General features: G+C 36.8%; 1 pseudogene; it reads left to right on the top strand.

Annotated features, from left to right (window-relative positions):
• Nucleotides 1-1,524: 1,524 nt before the first annotated feature.
• Tmem258-ps5 (transmembrane protein 258, pseudogene 5) lies at nucleotides 1,525-1,749 on the top strand (annotated as a pseudogene).
• The last annotated feature ends 10,352 nt before the right edge of the window (nucleotides 1,750-12,101 follow it).

The raw sequence follows: 12,101 nt of genomic DNA, 5'->3' as shown, positions 1-12,101 counted from the left end.
GGGATTTTTTTGTTTGTTTATATATTGGATCTCATTGATGAATTTTCATATATGGAACTATCTTTCATCCCTGGGATGAACACCTACTTGATTTTGGTGAATGATGTTTTTGACCTGTAAGTTGGTTTGGGAGATTTTAATGAGTACCTTTGCATCAATAATCATAAGAAAAATTGGTCTCAAATTCTCTTTCTTTGTTGAGTCTTTGGGTGGCTTAGGTATCAGAGTAACTGTGACCCCATAGAATAAATTAGGTGATATTTCTTTTGTATCTATTTTGTGGAACAGTTTGAGGAGTATTGATACTTGCTGTTCTTTGAAGATCTTTCTTAATTCTGCAGTAAAACCATCTGGCTCTGAACTTCTTGTTTGGAAGGTTTTTGATGACTGCTACTGCTTCTTCAAAGGGAGCGTTTAGATAGTTTATCAAATGTTGACTTAAATTGTTAATTGATATTTGCCTAGAAAATTATCCATTTGTCTAGATTTTCAAGTTTTGTTAAGTATAGGCATTTGCAATAAGACCTGATGATTTTTTGAAATGACTCAGTTTCTGTTGTTATGTCTCTCTTTTCCATTTCTGTTTTGGTTAAGTTGTTAATTTTGGAATTCTGTCTCTGTGCCTTTTAGTTAGTTTTGCTAAGGGTTTGTTCATCTTGGTGATTTTCTCATAAAACCAGCCCTTGGTTTTGTCAATTCTTTTTATTGTATTCTTTGTTTCTAATTTGAGTTTGATTATTTCCTGTGGTCTACTCTTGATCCTGTTTACTTCTTTTTGTTCTAGCTTTCAATGGTGCTATTATTAGTATAGGATCTTTCTTTTGTAAGGCACTTAGTGCTATGAATATTCCTCAATACTACTTTGCTTGTGTCCCATAAGCTTAGATATGTTGCATCTTCGTTTTCACTAAATTCTAATAAGTCTTTAATTTCTTAATATCTTCAGTAAGCAAGTTATCAGTTTCCCTGGGCATGTGTGCTTTCTATTGCTTTTGATGTTATTGAAGTCCAGCCTTAGTTCATGCCAATATGATAAAATGCAAGGGATTATTTCAAACTTCTTGTATCTGTTGGGTCTTGTTCTGTATCCAAGTATATGGTCAATTGTGGAGAAGCTTCCAGGAATTGATTGTGAAGAAGTTATATTCTTTTGTTTTGGGGTGAATGTTCTGTAGGTATCTGTTAAATCCATTTGATTCAAACTTCTGTTTGTTTTACTGTATCTCTGTTTCCTTGTTTTTTTGGTCACTTGTTCACCGGTGAGAGTGTGCTTTAAAGTCTCCCACTATGACTGTGTGAGGTTCAATGAGTGTTTTCAGCTTTAGTAAAGTTTCTTTTATGAATTTTGGTGCCCTTGCATTAGGGCATAGATATTAAGAACTAAGTCTTTATCTTGGTGGATTTTCCTTAGATGAGTATGAAATAGTCTTTGTTTCTCTTTTGAATACTTTTGGTTGAAAGTCTATTTTATTGGACATTAGAATGGCTACTCCATCCTGTGTAGGGCAAAGTGGAGCTCAACCCATGAGTAGGTATACCAGCCTAGTGAATCCAGCTGTCTTCCCTCAACTGACTGTGGTACTTCTGGCCATCATTATGTTCTTCACTGACTGGTTCTTCATTTAAGAGGTCACCTCTACCTAGTACACTTATGATACTTACAAAGAGCTCCTCATCTCCTTGGTGGCCTCACTCTTCATGGGCTTAAGAGTCCTCTTCCTCCTGCCCTGGATTGGCGTCTACATATGAGTCTCCAAGGGCACCCACCAGGCGGCTCACCAAGTCTCAGCTTTTGTAAATTAATTTTTTACCATTGCTACTTGTCCCACCTGCTGTTTATAATAACGGGAGATTATGACAACAAACAAACAAACAAACAAAAGAATGGCTACTCCATGTTGTTGCTTGCCACCTTTGTTTAAAAACATTTTTTATAGTCTTTTACTCTGAGATAATATCTATCTTGACTGCTGACATGTTTATTGTGTGCAGCAGAATGATGGATCTTATACACATATCCAGTCTGTTAACCTGTGTCTTTTTAGTGGGAAATTGAATTCATTGATGTTACATAATATTAATGACCAGTGATTGCTAGTTCTTTTGATTTTGGTGTTAGAGATGGTATTACGTATGTGTCATTTTCTTTTTTGGGGAATTTGTCATAAGATGATTAATTTTGTGTGTTTTCTTGGATGTAGTTATACTCCTTATGTTGGAGTTTTCCTTTTAGTATCCTGTATAGGACTGGATTACTAGAAATATATTCTCTAAATTGAGTTTTGACATGGAATATCTTGGTTTCTCCATCTGTTGTGATTGATAAATTTACTGGTCTCAGGGTTTTCAAGACAGCCATCCAGGATTTTCTGACTTTCAGAATCTCTGTTGAGAAGTCATGTGTAATTCTATAGTTCTGCCTTCTTATGTTATTTTCCCATGCAGATTTTAATATTCTTTCTTTGTTCTCTATATTTACTGTTTTGATTATTCTATGGCCGGAGAATTTTCTTTTCTTGCCCAATATATTTAGTATTCTGTGAGCATCTAATAAGTTTATGGCCATCTCAGTCCTTATGTTAGAAAAGTTTTCTCCTATGATTTTGTTGAAAATGTTTTCTGATCCTTCAAACTTAGAGGAATCTTAACCCTCTTCAGTTCTTATTATTCTTAGGTTTGGTGTTTCCATAATGTCTCAAATTTCCAAGGTGCTTTGATTTAGGAATCTTTTACACTTGAGATTTTCCTTGATGGGTGTATCAATATGTTCTACTGTATATTCTATGCTGGAAATTCTCTCTTTGGTCTCTTGAATTCTGTTGGCGATGCTTTTGTTTGTAATTCCTGTTCCATTTCCTCGTTTTCCATCTCCAGGGTTGGCTCCATTTGTGCTTTCTTTATTATTTCTATTTCTAATTTTAGGTATTAAACCCCTTTGTTCAATTCCTTTACCTGTTTGAAAGTAAGTTCCTGTATTTCTTTAAGGGATTTAATTACTCCCTCTTTGAGTGTTTCTACCTATTAGCCTATGTTTTCCTGTATTTCTTTAAGGGAGTTATTTATATGGTCCTTAAAACCTCTATCTTCTACATGAGTTGAGATTTAAGGTCATAATATTGCTCTTCATGTGTGTTAGAGTATCCAGGACTTGGTATGGTAAGAGATCTGGGATCTAGTGGTGCCAATTTGCACTGGCTTCTGTTGATTATATTCTTGTGCTTGCCTTCTGCCATCTGGTTTTCTCTGGTGTTAACTGGCCTGGTTGTCTGTAGTTGGAGCAGGCCTCCTCCGATGCAGATTGACCTGTGTGTTCAAAGAAGCAGGTGGTGCTGTCTCTGGTTACAGCAGTCCTCATGTGCCCCTGGTTGTAGCAGTCCTCCTGGGAGTCAGGCAGGACTGTGTGGTGGGGGAGAAGTATGCACACTGGTGCAAATGGAGATGCAGACCTGAAGAGCAGTGGGCTCTGGGAATGCAATGGGGATCTGGCAGGGCAAGACAGGTCTCACGTCTGTGAAGGTCCCAGCTGATGTGGGGAGTGGACCAGGGTCTCACCTGTGTCCCTGATTAGAACAGACTTCCTGGGAGACCAGTCGGTTTGTGGAGTTGGATCAGGCAAGCCAATCTGCCTTGGGTACAGGTCAGGTGCAGACCATAAAGGAGATCTCTTTCTTTCATTTCAATAGTTTTTCCTTTACTTCATTTGTTTTTAATGTTATGACAATTGGTTTATTTGTTTCCCTTTCAAATGATATCTCACTTCCTGGCTATCCCTCCACAGCCTCTCCCACCTTTCCTTTGCCTCCTCCACCCACTTACCCACCCCTGTCTCACCACTCTAGCATCCCCCTAACATAGAGGATCAAACATCCACAGGACAAAGGGCTGTCCTTCCCATTGATGTCAGATAAGACCATCCTCTGCTACATATGTATCTTGAGCCATGGATCCATCCGTGTACACTCTTTGGTTGGTGGCTTAGTCTTTGAGTGGTCTGGTTAATTGATACTGTTCTTCCTATGGGTTTCCGATCCCCTTCAGCTCCTTCAGTCCTTCACCTAGTTTTTCCATTAGGGTACCCAGGCTCAGTCTTATGAATGGCTATGAGTATCTGCATCTGCATGTATCAGGTGCTGGTAGAACCTCTCAGGGAACAGTCATACCAGGCTCCGGTCATCAAATGCTTCTTCACATCAGTAATAGTGTCAGGGTTTGGTATCTGCAGACAAAATGGATCCCTAGGTGGGGTAGTCTCTGGGTGGCCTTTCCTTTAGTCTCTCTTCCATTTTTGTCCCTGTTTTTCCTTTGGACAGGAACGTTTTTGGGTTAAAATCTTTGAGAAGTGTGTGTGACCCCATCCTTTTACTGGGTGTTGTGCCTGTCTAAAGGAGGTGGTCTCTACAAGTTCTAGCCCTGCATTGTTGAGTATTTCAACTAAAGCCATCCTAGTTGGGTCCTGTGAGCCTCTCTCTTACATGGCACCTGGGGCTTTCTAGTGGCTACTCCCAGTTCCCCCTCTCATCCTGCTGCACATTTCTATTCAATGCTCTGACCCTTTACTTCTCTCCTGTCCTCTCCAATACTTGACTCTGGCCCCCTTCTCCCCTTCTCTCTCCCTCCCAGATCCCTTCCTCTTCCTCCTGTGATTATTTTGTTCCCCACTTCTCTGTAGGATTGAAGCATTCATGCTTTGTTCTTCCTCACCTTAAGCTCCATATGGAATGTCGATTGTTTCACAGGTATTCTGAGCTTTTCGGCTAATATACACTTATGAGTGAAAACATACCGTGTGTGTTCTTTTGTATCTGTACTTCATTCAGGATGACATTTTCTGGTTTTATCCATTTGACTAACAATTTCATGAAGTCATTGCTTTTAATAGCTGATTAGTACTCCATTGTGTAGATGTAACACATTTTCTGTACTCATTCCTCTGTTGAAGGGCATCTGGGTTGTTTCCAGCTTCTGGCTATTATAAATAAGGCTGCTATGAATATAGTGGAGCATGTGTCCTTCTTATATGTTGGAGCATCTTTTGGATATATGCCCAGTAGTGGTATATCTGGGTCTTCAGCTAGAACTATTTCCAATTTTCTGAGGAAATGCCAGATTGATTTCCAAAGCGGTTTTACCAGCTTGCAGTCAAACTTTCAAACAAAGGTTAAAAAATCTTTATTATTTATGTTCTAATTTTTCAACAAGTCACAATAAAATTCCCCCTAAAATCCAAACATATATTCCATTTGACTATATTTAAAGAACAAACTATTTAGTTTCTGGTCATGGTTAACTGTAAATGCAAGGAACAAATTTGAAGAGTTAATTATGATTCATTTGGTATCTATACACTTACCTATAATTTAGCTCAATAGTACTTCTTCAATCTTTTAATTTATATTTTTATTGTCATTTGGTTTCATATCGAAATGTAAACCTTATGCAATTGATTCTAAAATATTGAAATTTATTATTTAGATTGCTTTTATACAAAATAATTAAAGCATCAAAAGTAAATATTAAATATTTTGTCAAAAACCGACCTTTCTATGGAACATATAAAACCAAGACTATAAAAGCTATAAAAGTAGAACTACATTGCACATTAATTTTGGAGACATTATTACATCAGTACCTCTTTGGATGCATCCAGAAACAATGTGAATGGTTCATAAAAATCATGTATATGTCTTCAAAGTGTAAGCATTATTTTAATAGGAAAATTATTGTTTGTTTTATAGAAAGTACACAGAATTTATTTTGTTCTGTTGGTTCAGAATGACCATATTGTGCATTTCCTTAATGAATAAATGACAAACTACATAGTTCACCTTCATGTATGCACTAAGGTCAGTTCGTGTACAATTCAAACTGAAAACATTGAAGCAGTCCAGAGAATTAATTCATCTATTAATTCCAAATAACCTCTGACACACTTCCCTTTTTCTGAATTACATCCCTTTCTCTTCTTCCTTCTCCTTCCAGTTGATCTCAATTAAGCTTCCTTTGAATACTTAAATGTCCTCAATTCTAAAATTTGTAATCCTTTTTAAATTATTTTTATTCATATATATGTATGTATGTATGTATGTATGTATGTATGTATGTATGTGTGTGGTGTTTGTGTGCATGTTTGTGTGTGTGTTTGTGTACATGTATATATCTATATCACAAATATAAACAAATGCAGTTTTTCTATTTCCCACAAAAGTCATTAGTTGCCTGTATTTCTTTGTGATCTTATAAACTTTTCACTTTTTCATATTAACATGTCCATTGATATTTTCATTTTTCTCATCATGGTTTTGTATTCTTTCCAGTACAAACAGTTCACTGTAGGGGTCCAGGTTTTGTGCCTCCCCTAGGTACTTCCTCCCTTCCAATAGAGTTTCTGAATCATTCATTCAGGAGAAATAATGTAGATATATCCATTGTGTCTGTAGTCCCAAATTTGTTCAGTTGTTGTTTTCTATGATTATCTCTATCTGGATGTAAAGAGGGGCTTCTTTGAGGAGGATGGTGGCTAAACTTATATATTAGTACAATGATATCTTAAAGTTAAGACACGTGAACTGACAATGTTCCTCAGAAGAACCATTGACAAAAAAAACCTCAGTACTACTACTAATAACCCACTGTTTGAATGACCAGTGAGTGTATCCCAAGTAACTCTCCAAACAATATACTTATTGGTTCCCTATTCAAGGCTGAGGGGGTGGGGTGGGCGGGCCCATACTACTGATGATGGCATTTACTTAGGACACAGGATTCTGATGACTCAAACTTTTCCTTACTTGAAAGCCTCTTCACTGTAGCCTACATTAATGTTTCTATAAAATACTGCGCAAGCTGCCAAAGGAAGCAATTACACAGCCCTACCCAGCTGAATCACCTTTGATCTATGACAATTATCACCATGGCAAGATATAAAGGTATAATAAATGACACTCACATGTCTGTGGCAAGTAATAGCTGTCTAATTGTACTTTAGGCCAACTCAGGAGGGAGACAATGCCTGGTACTGGGAAACCTAGCCAGCTTCCTCAGGAATAGTGAGGTCATGGACTTTAGAAAAGAATCTAATGTTACCACTCCTAGAACAGTGTAATTCCTAACTTCTTTCATTTTGTATGTCCTCCCTCACTACCCTGAACCTGGGCTTGTCCTTTCTTTCTTCCCCCCCTTTTCTCCCATTTATTCTCTCTGTCTCTGTCTCTCTGTCTCTGTCTCTGTCTGTCTCTGTCTGTCTCTGTCTCTCTGTCTCTTTCTCTGTCTCTCTCTGTCTCTGTCTCTCTCTCTCTCTCTCTCTCTCTCTCTCTCTCTCTCTCTCTCTGTGTGTCTCCCTACTTATCTATTATCCATTGAGGATTTCATATGTATAACAAATATATTTTGATTGAATCTAGTCTACTCATCTTCCTTTCCCTTTTTCTCACGCCTCTTTCCTTCCCATATTTGATCACTCACTTTTTTTAAAATCTGTTTAGACTACTTAATGATTCCATTATCTGGGCAGTTGTAGGACTATACCATGGGACATGAGCAACCTACTCAGGACTGAACCCTTAAGGAAAACTGACTCTGCTTCTCTTAATAGCTATTAACTACGAGTAAATCCTCAGCCTGGGGTAGAATTTGTGAATGCCTCCTACATATATATTTTACTTTTAGCTGGCTTGATCTTTTGCAGGTGTTATGCATATAGTAGTCACAGATGCTGTGGATTCTTATGCTCACTGTTTCTGTCATGTTTGGAGAACATTTTCAGAATGTTTTCATTGATTATCTACTGGAAAACATTTTCAGAAAAGTTTTTATTCAGCTGATAATTCTCAACGTCATCGTTTTGATCATGTCAATGGTTTTAATTTTAGTTAGTATTACAAGTAATTGAGAATCTCAAATAAAGAGGAAGACATAATAACTAAGGAAAGAATTGACACATACATAATAAAGAAGGAGAATTGATGCAGAAGACATAACAACCCTAATATGAATGCTTAAATACAAAAAATAGTAAAATTGAAGTATGAGAAAGAGAGATATAGCAACTGAGGGCCAGCATCCAATGCTACTCTGAAAGCTGATGGAACTATAAGTAGAAGATCAATAAGCTGAAGAACATTTCTAAGTATCATTATCCACCATACTGACAGAACTGGCACACACAGAACAGTCCATTAGCAACATGAAGCATTCTTTTCTAATTTAGGCAGAACTCTCACCAATATAAATGTTGTTTTTTATATAAAGAAAAAAAGGCCTGATAATTTATAAACTGTTTAAATAAATCTTACATATTTTGTTCATTAAGTCAAATTTACTGGTCCCTTCATGCAGAAATTTATAGCTGAAAAATATCACATGCATTTTCAATTTAAAATCTATAGGGTATTGTAAGGCAGAAATCAGGAGATGAGTAATTAGAAACTCTAAGAAACACAGGTTATTATAAACATGTGTATTTCAATTAGTGTTCTCTGTCTAAACTCTTGACAGTAGGAGGCAAAACACAGTTATAATCTCCTCTCATTACAAACCACATATTTTCTCTTTGGAAGTAATCAGTGACTGAAAAATTAATCTTGGAAGTTTCTTAACACTCCATCATGAAAACAAGGAAGATGATTATGCAAATCAATTCTTTTCAGCCTGATGAATACTCCCTAGATATTAAAGGATCATGTTATAAACACCCTTCCATAAACTTCTGTACTGGGTATTTAGGCTAATAGATTTTCACAATTATTTATATCATATGCTATTATAATATATATTTAAAATATATGTAGGTTATTTTAATAGTGTTGTTTCACAACTGGATTAACAATACACAAATATGCACAGATATGTGTAGCCATTCATATATTACATCTGTATTTACCTACTACGATAAAGACTTTCTACCTGAGCCTACTGATTAGTGTCAGATGAATTTGTGGTGAATCACTGAAAGGCATTCCTAGAATCTGTCATCCTTGCCACATAGTAATTAATCCTCCTCTGGCTGGGAATTTTCTTTGTGTTTTAAACATCTCCATCAAACACAAGTAAAAATTTTAAGACTAATGATGTTACTGAAATATAGCATCTTTCCACAGTTCATGAAAAAATGCACACTGAAAATTGGGGCAACATGGTAGACTGATAATAGCATATTGAAAATAAGGAGGAGACTTCACAATGAAGTAACTGGTTTGACTCTTATTTGTCTTCCCTACACACAACACTCCTGTTGAAACTTTCCCCTCATGAATTTATGATGCTCTATTTATCATCATAGAATTCTAAAAGGTACAACCTATGACCAATTTTTTTTATAATACTATTAGTTTTCTAAGGATTCCTTTTATTTAAAGTCAATATTCCTGAGATGTTCAGAGTTTGGATTCCATAAGTAATATATGTTTAGATAAAACTTTTGACAGAGGGGGATTACTCCTTTAAGGGGAATGAATGGAAAGCTTACTTAAGGGAGTACTGGAAGGAGAGGAAAAGCTGATATTGGATTGTAACGTGAATAAATAAATAAATTTAATAAAAACAATAGGGTAAAAGCGAATGCCAGCAGCAAACCACTGAACTGAGAATAGGTCCCCTATTGAAGGAATCAGAGAAAGAACTGGAAGAGCTTGAAGGGGCTCGAGACCCCAAAAGTACAACAATGCCAAGCAACTAGAGCTTCCAGGGACTAAGCCACTACCTAAAGACTATACATGGACTGACCCTGGACTCTGACCTCATAGGTAGCAATGAATATCCTAGTAAGAGCACCAGTGGAAGGGGAAGCCCTGGGTCCTGCTAAGACTGAACCCCCAGTGAACTAGACTGTGGGGGGGAGGACGGCAATGGGGGGAGGGTTGGGAGGGGAACACCCATAAGGAAGGGGAGGGGGGAGGGGGATGTTTGCCCGGAAACCGGGAAAGGGAATAACACTCGAAATGTATATAAGAAATACTCAAGTTAATAAAAAAAAAAAAAAGAAAAAAAAAAAAAAGGGAATGTGATTCATGAACTTAATGTGTTTTCCGTTCCCTGTTAGAACTAGAGTTGGCAAATAATGACTTCTCAAAATGTGTTCACATCCAATCATAAATATAATTAAAAAATAGTTTTACAGGTCCGGTTAAATATACTGTGAGAAAATATACTGTGCCTTCAAAGTGGGCATTAAACGATCGCTAAAGTCTTTCATCTAAAGTAAGGAATCTCAAATCCCCATCAGAAGAAGAGGTGTGTTGAAGGAAGCAGAGATCTGAGAGGTGTAATGGCTGGGTTTTAAGACATTCAAATCATTGTGATTTTTAAACACAATGATAATACATGAATGCAGTAGCATCAATAAATAAAACTGGAACTGGCAACCTTAAGATATCTCTAAATACAGTAGCAGACTAGCATTTCTGTCATCCTTTTCATGCTTCTAGGAGTGAAGAGGCCAAACTGAAGGTCAGGGGACAATTATTGAATCCTTTAGAGTGCTTTAGTGCCTAAAGACAAAGAATACCTTATTTGAAGAAACTTTGTGGAACTTACTGCCCGTGACAAATAGAACAAGCAGCTCCTGAATGTGACTAAGATTTCCAGCCGTCATATTTGTTTTCATTGTATTCCAATGGAATGTGGGCTTAGGAGATGGGACAATGAAGATAAATGATCATTGTACAGCTGAGAAGCATTCTCTCCTCAGCAGTGGGCCTACTCATATGTATGTCTTTTGTAAATCAAGTGTACATTGCAAGCCTGAAGCACAAGGGGACCTAATGAATTTGTACTTTGGGTTTCTATTTCTTATGCTCCTTTTTGGAAGCAAGTAGCCAAAATGTGGTGAAAATGAATGCCAATGTAGCAAAATTGATGTCGAATAATGAAAGCAAGTATTTCAAAAAACCATTTCATTTCAGATTGATGTTTCAAGCAGCTACATTAGATCACTGCCGAAAACAATCTCATATCAGAATTAATGTTCAAAGACAGCAGGCAGGAGACTCAAAATCAGTTTTCTTTGCTGTGCTGTAAACAGCAATTGATGAAATTAACAAACGTTGATCAGTAAATATATTAGTGAGCTCTTCAGGATGAATAATATATGCATTAGAGCCAGAAACTTTCACCCAAGTTATAGAATAAATTTCTATATAACATGTTCAAATCTAGAACATGACATTGAGCAACAAGACATTGAGTACAGATTTTTCTAACTCCGTATCTGAGTTCTTACCTGTTCTGAAGTTCATACAATCATCTGTGTGCATGATGGCTCATTGTGGTCATCGAGCGGAGTATATCTGCAATCAGGTAAAATACAAAAACTGGACACAGATAGCAGGGTTTTGTTTTCCTGATTGGACTATTTGAAGAGGAAAGAGTGATTGCAATTCTAGATCATTTAATGTCTGAAGAACCATTGTAAACCTGAGTCCCAAAAGTTAAAAGAAAAGACATAAAAGCAAAAGCTACTGACTTTTGACAGATTTCCCTCATTCACACTGGCTAGTTTATCTGTCCTGCTGTGGCAGTCCTCAGCTGGTACTGCAGACTACTGCAGTGGATATTCCTAGGTAAACTGAGGACCAATTTTGTGCTTCTTGGTAAATAGAAAAACTACCACATTCTTAGCCCTCCTGTCAAGAGACAACCATTATCATAGCTAGACCTGAGATGATAAAGTACATCAATGAACCCTCCTTATGTTTATATATATATATATATATATCAAATGCATCAATATTTATATTAATTATAATATAATTACATTTCTCCTGTTTCTTTCAACCCTTATATATTCCTCCTGACATGCTGTCTTTTAAATACATGACATCCTGACATCATTTACTTATCTTAATAGCTCACAAACACACACACACACACACACACACACACACACACACACACACACACAAACACACATGCACACACACACTCCAAAATATATTCTGGTCAGTCTGTATAAGGTTTCTTGTATCTCTATATCTCTATCGGGCCAACTGTTTGGTACAGGAAAATCTAATTGGTGTTTTCTGTACTAGGAAAGTGATTTCTACCGCACTCAACATTCCCTAATTTCCTGTAGTTCCTTGTATATGGTTCGTGATACATAGGCATTA

This window comes from Rattus norvegicus, chromosome 11 (genome assembly GCF_036323735.1).
Source record: "Rattus norvegicus strain BN/NHsdMcwi chromosome 11, GRCr8, whole genome shotgun sequence".
NCBI classification, from domain to species: domain Eukaryota; kingdom Metazoa; phylum Chordata; class Mammalia; order Rodentia; family Muridae; genus Rattus; species Rattus norvegicus.
Note: the sequence above shows the minus strand (reverse complement) of the source record. Positions and strands in the feature narration are given on the sequence as shown.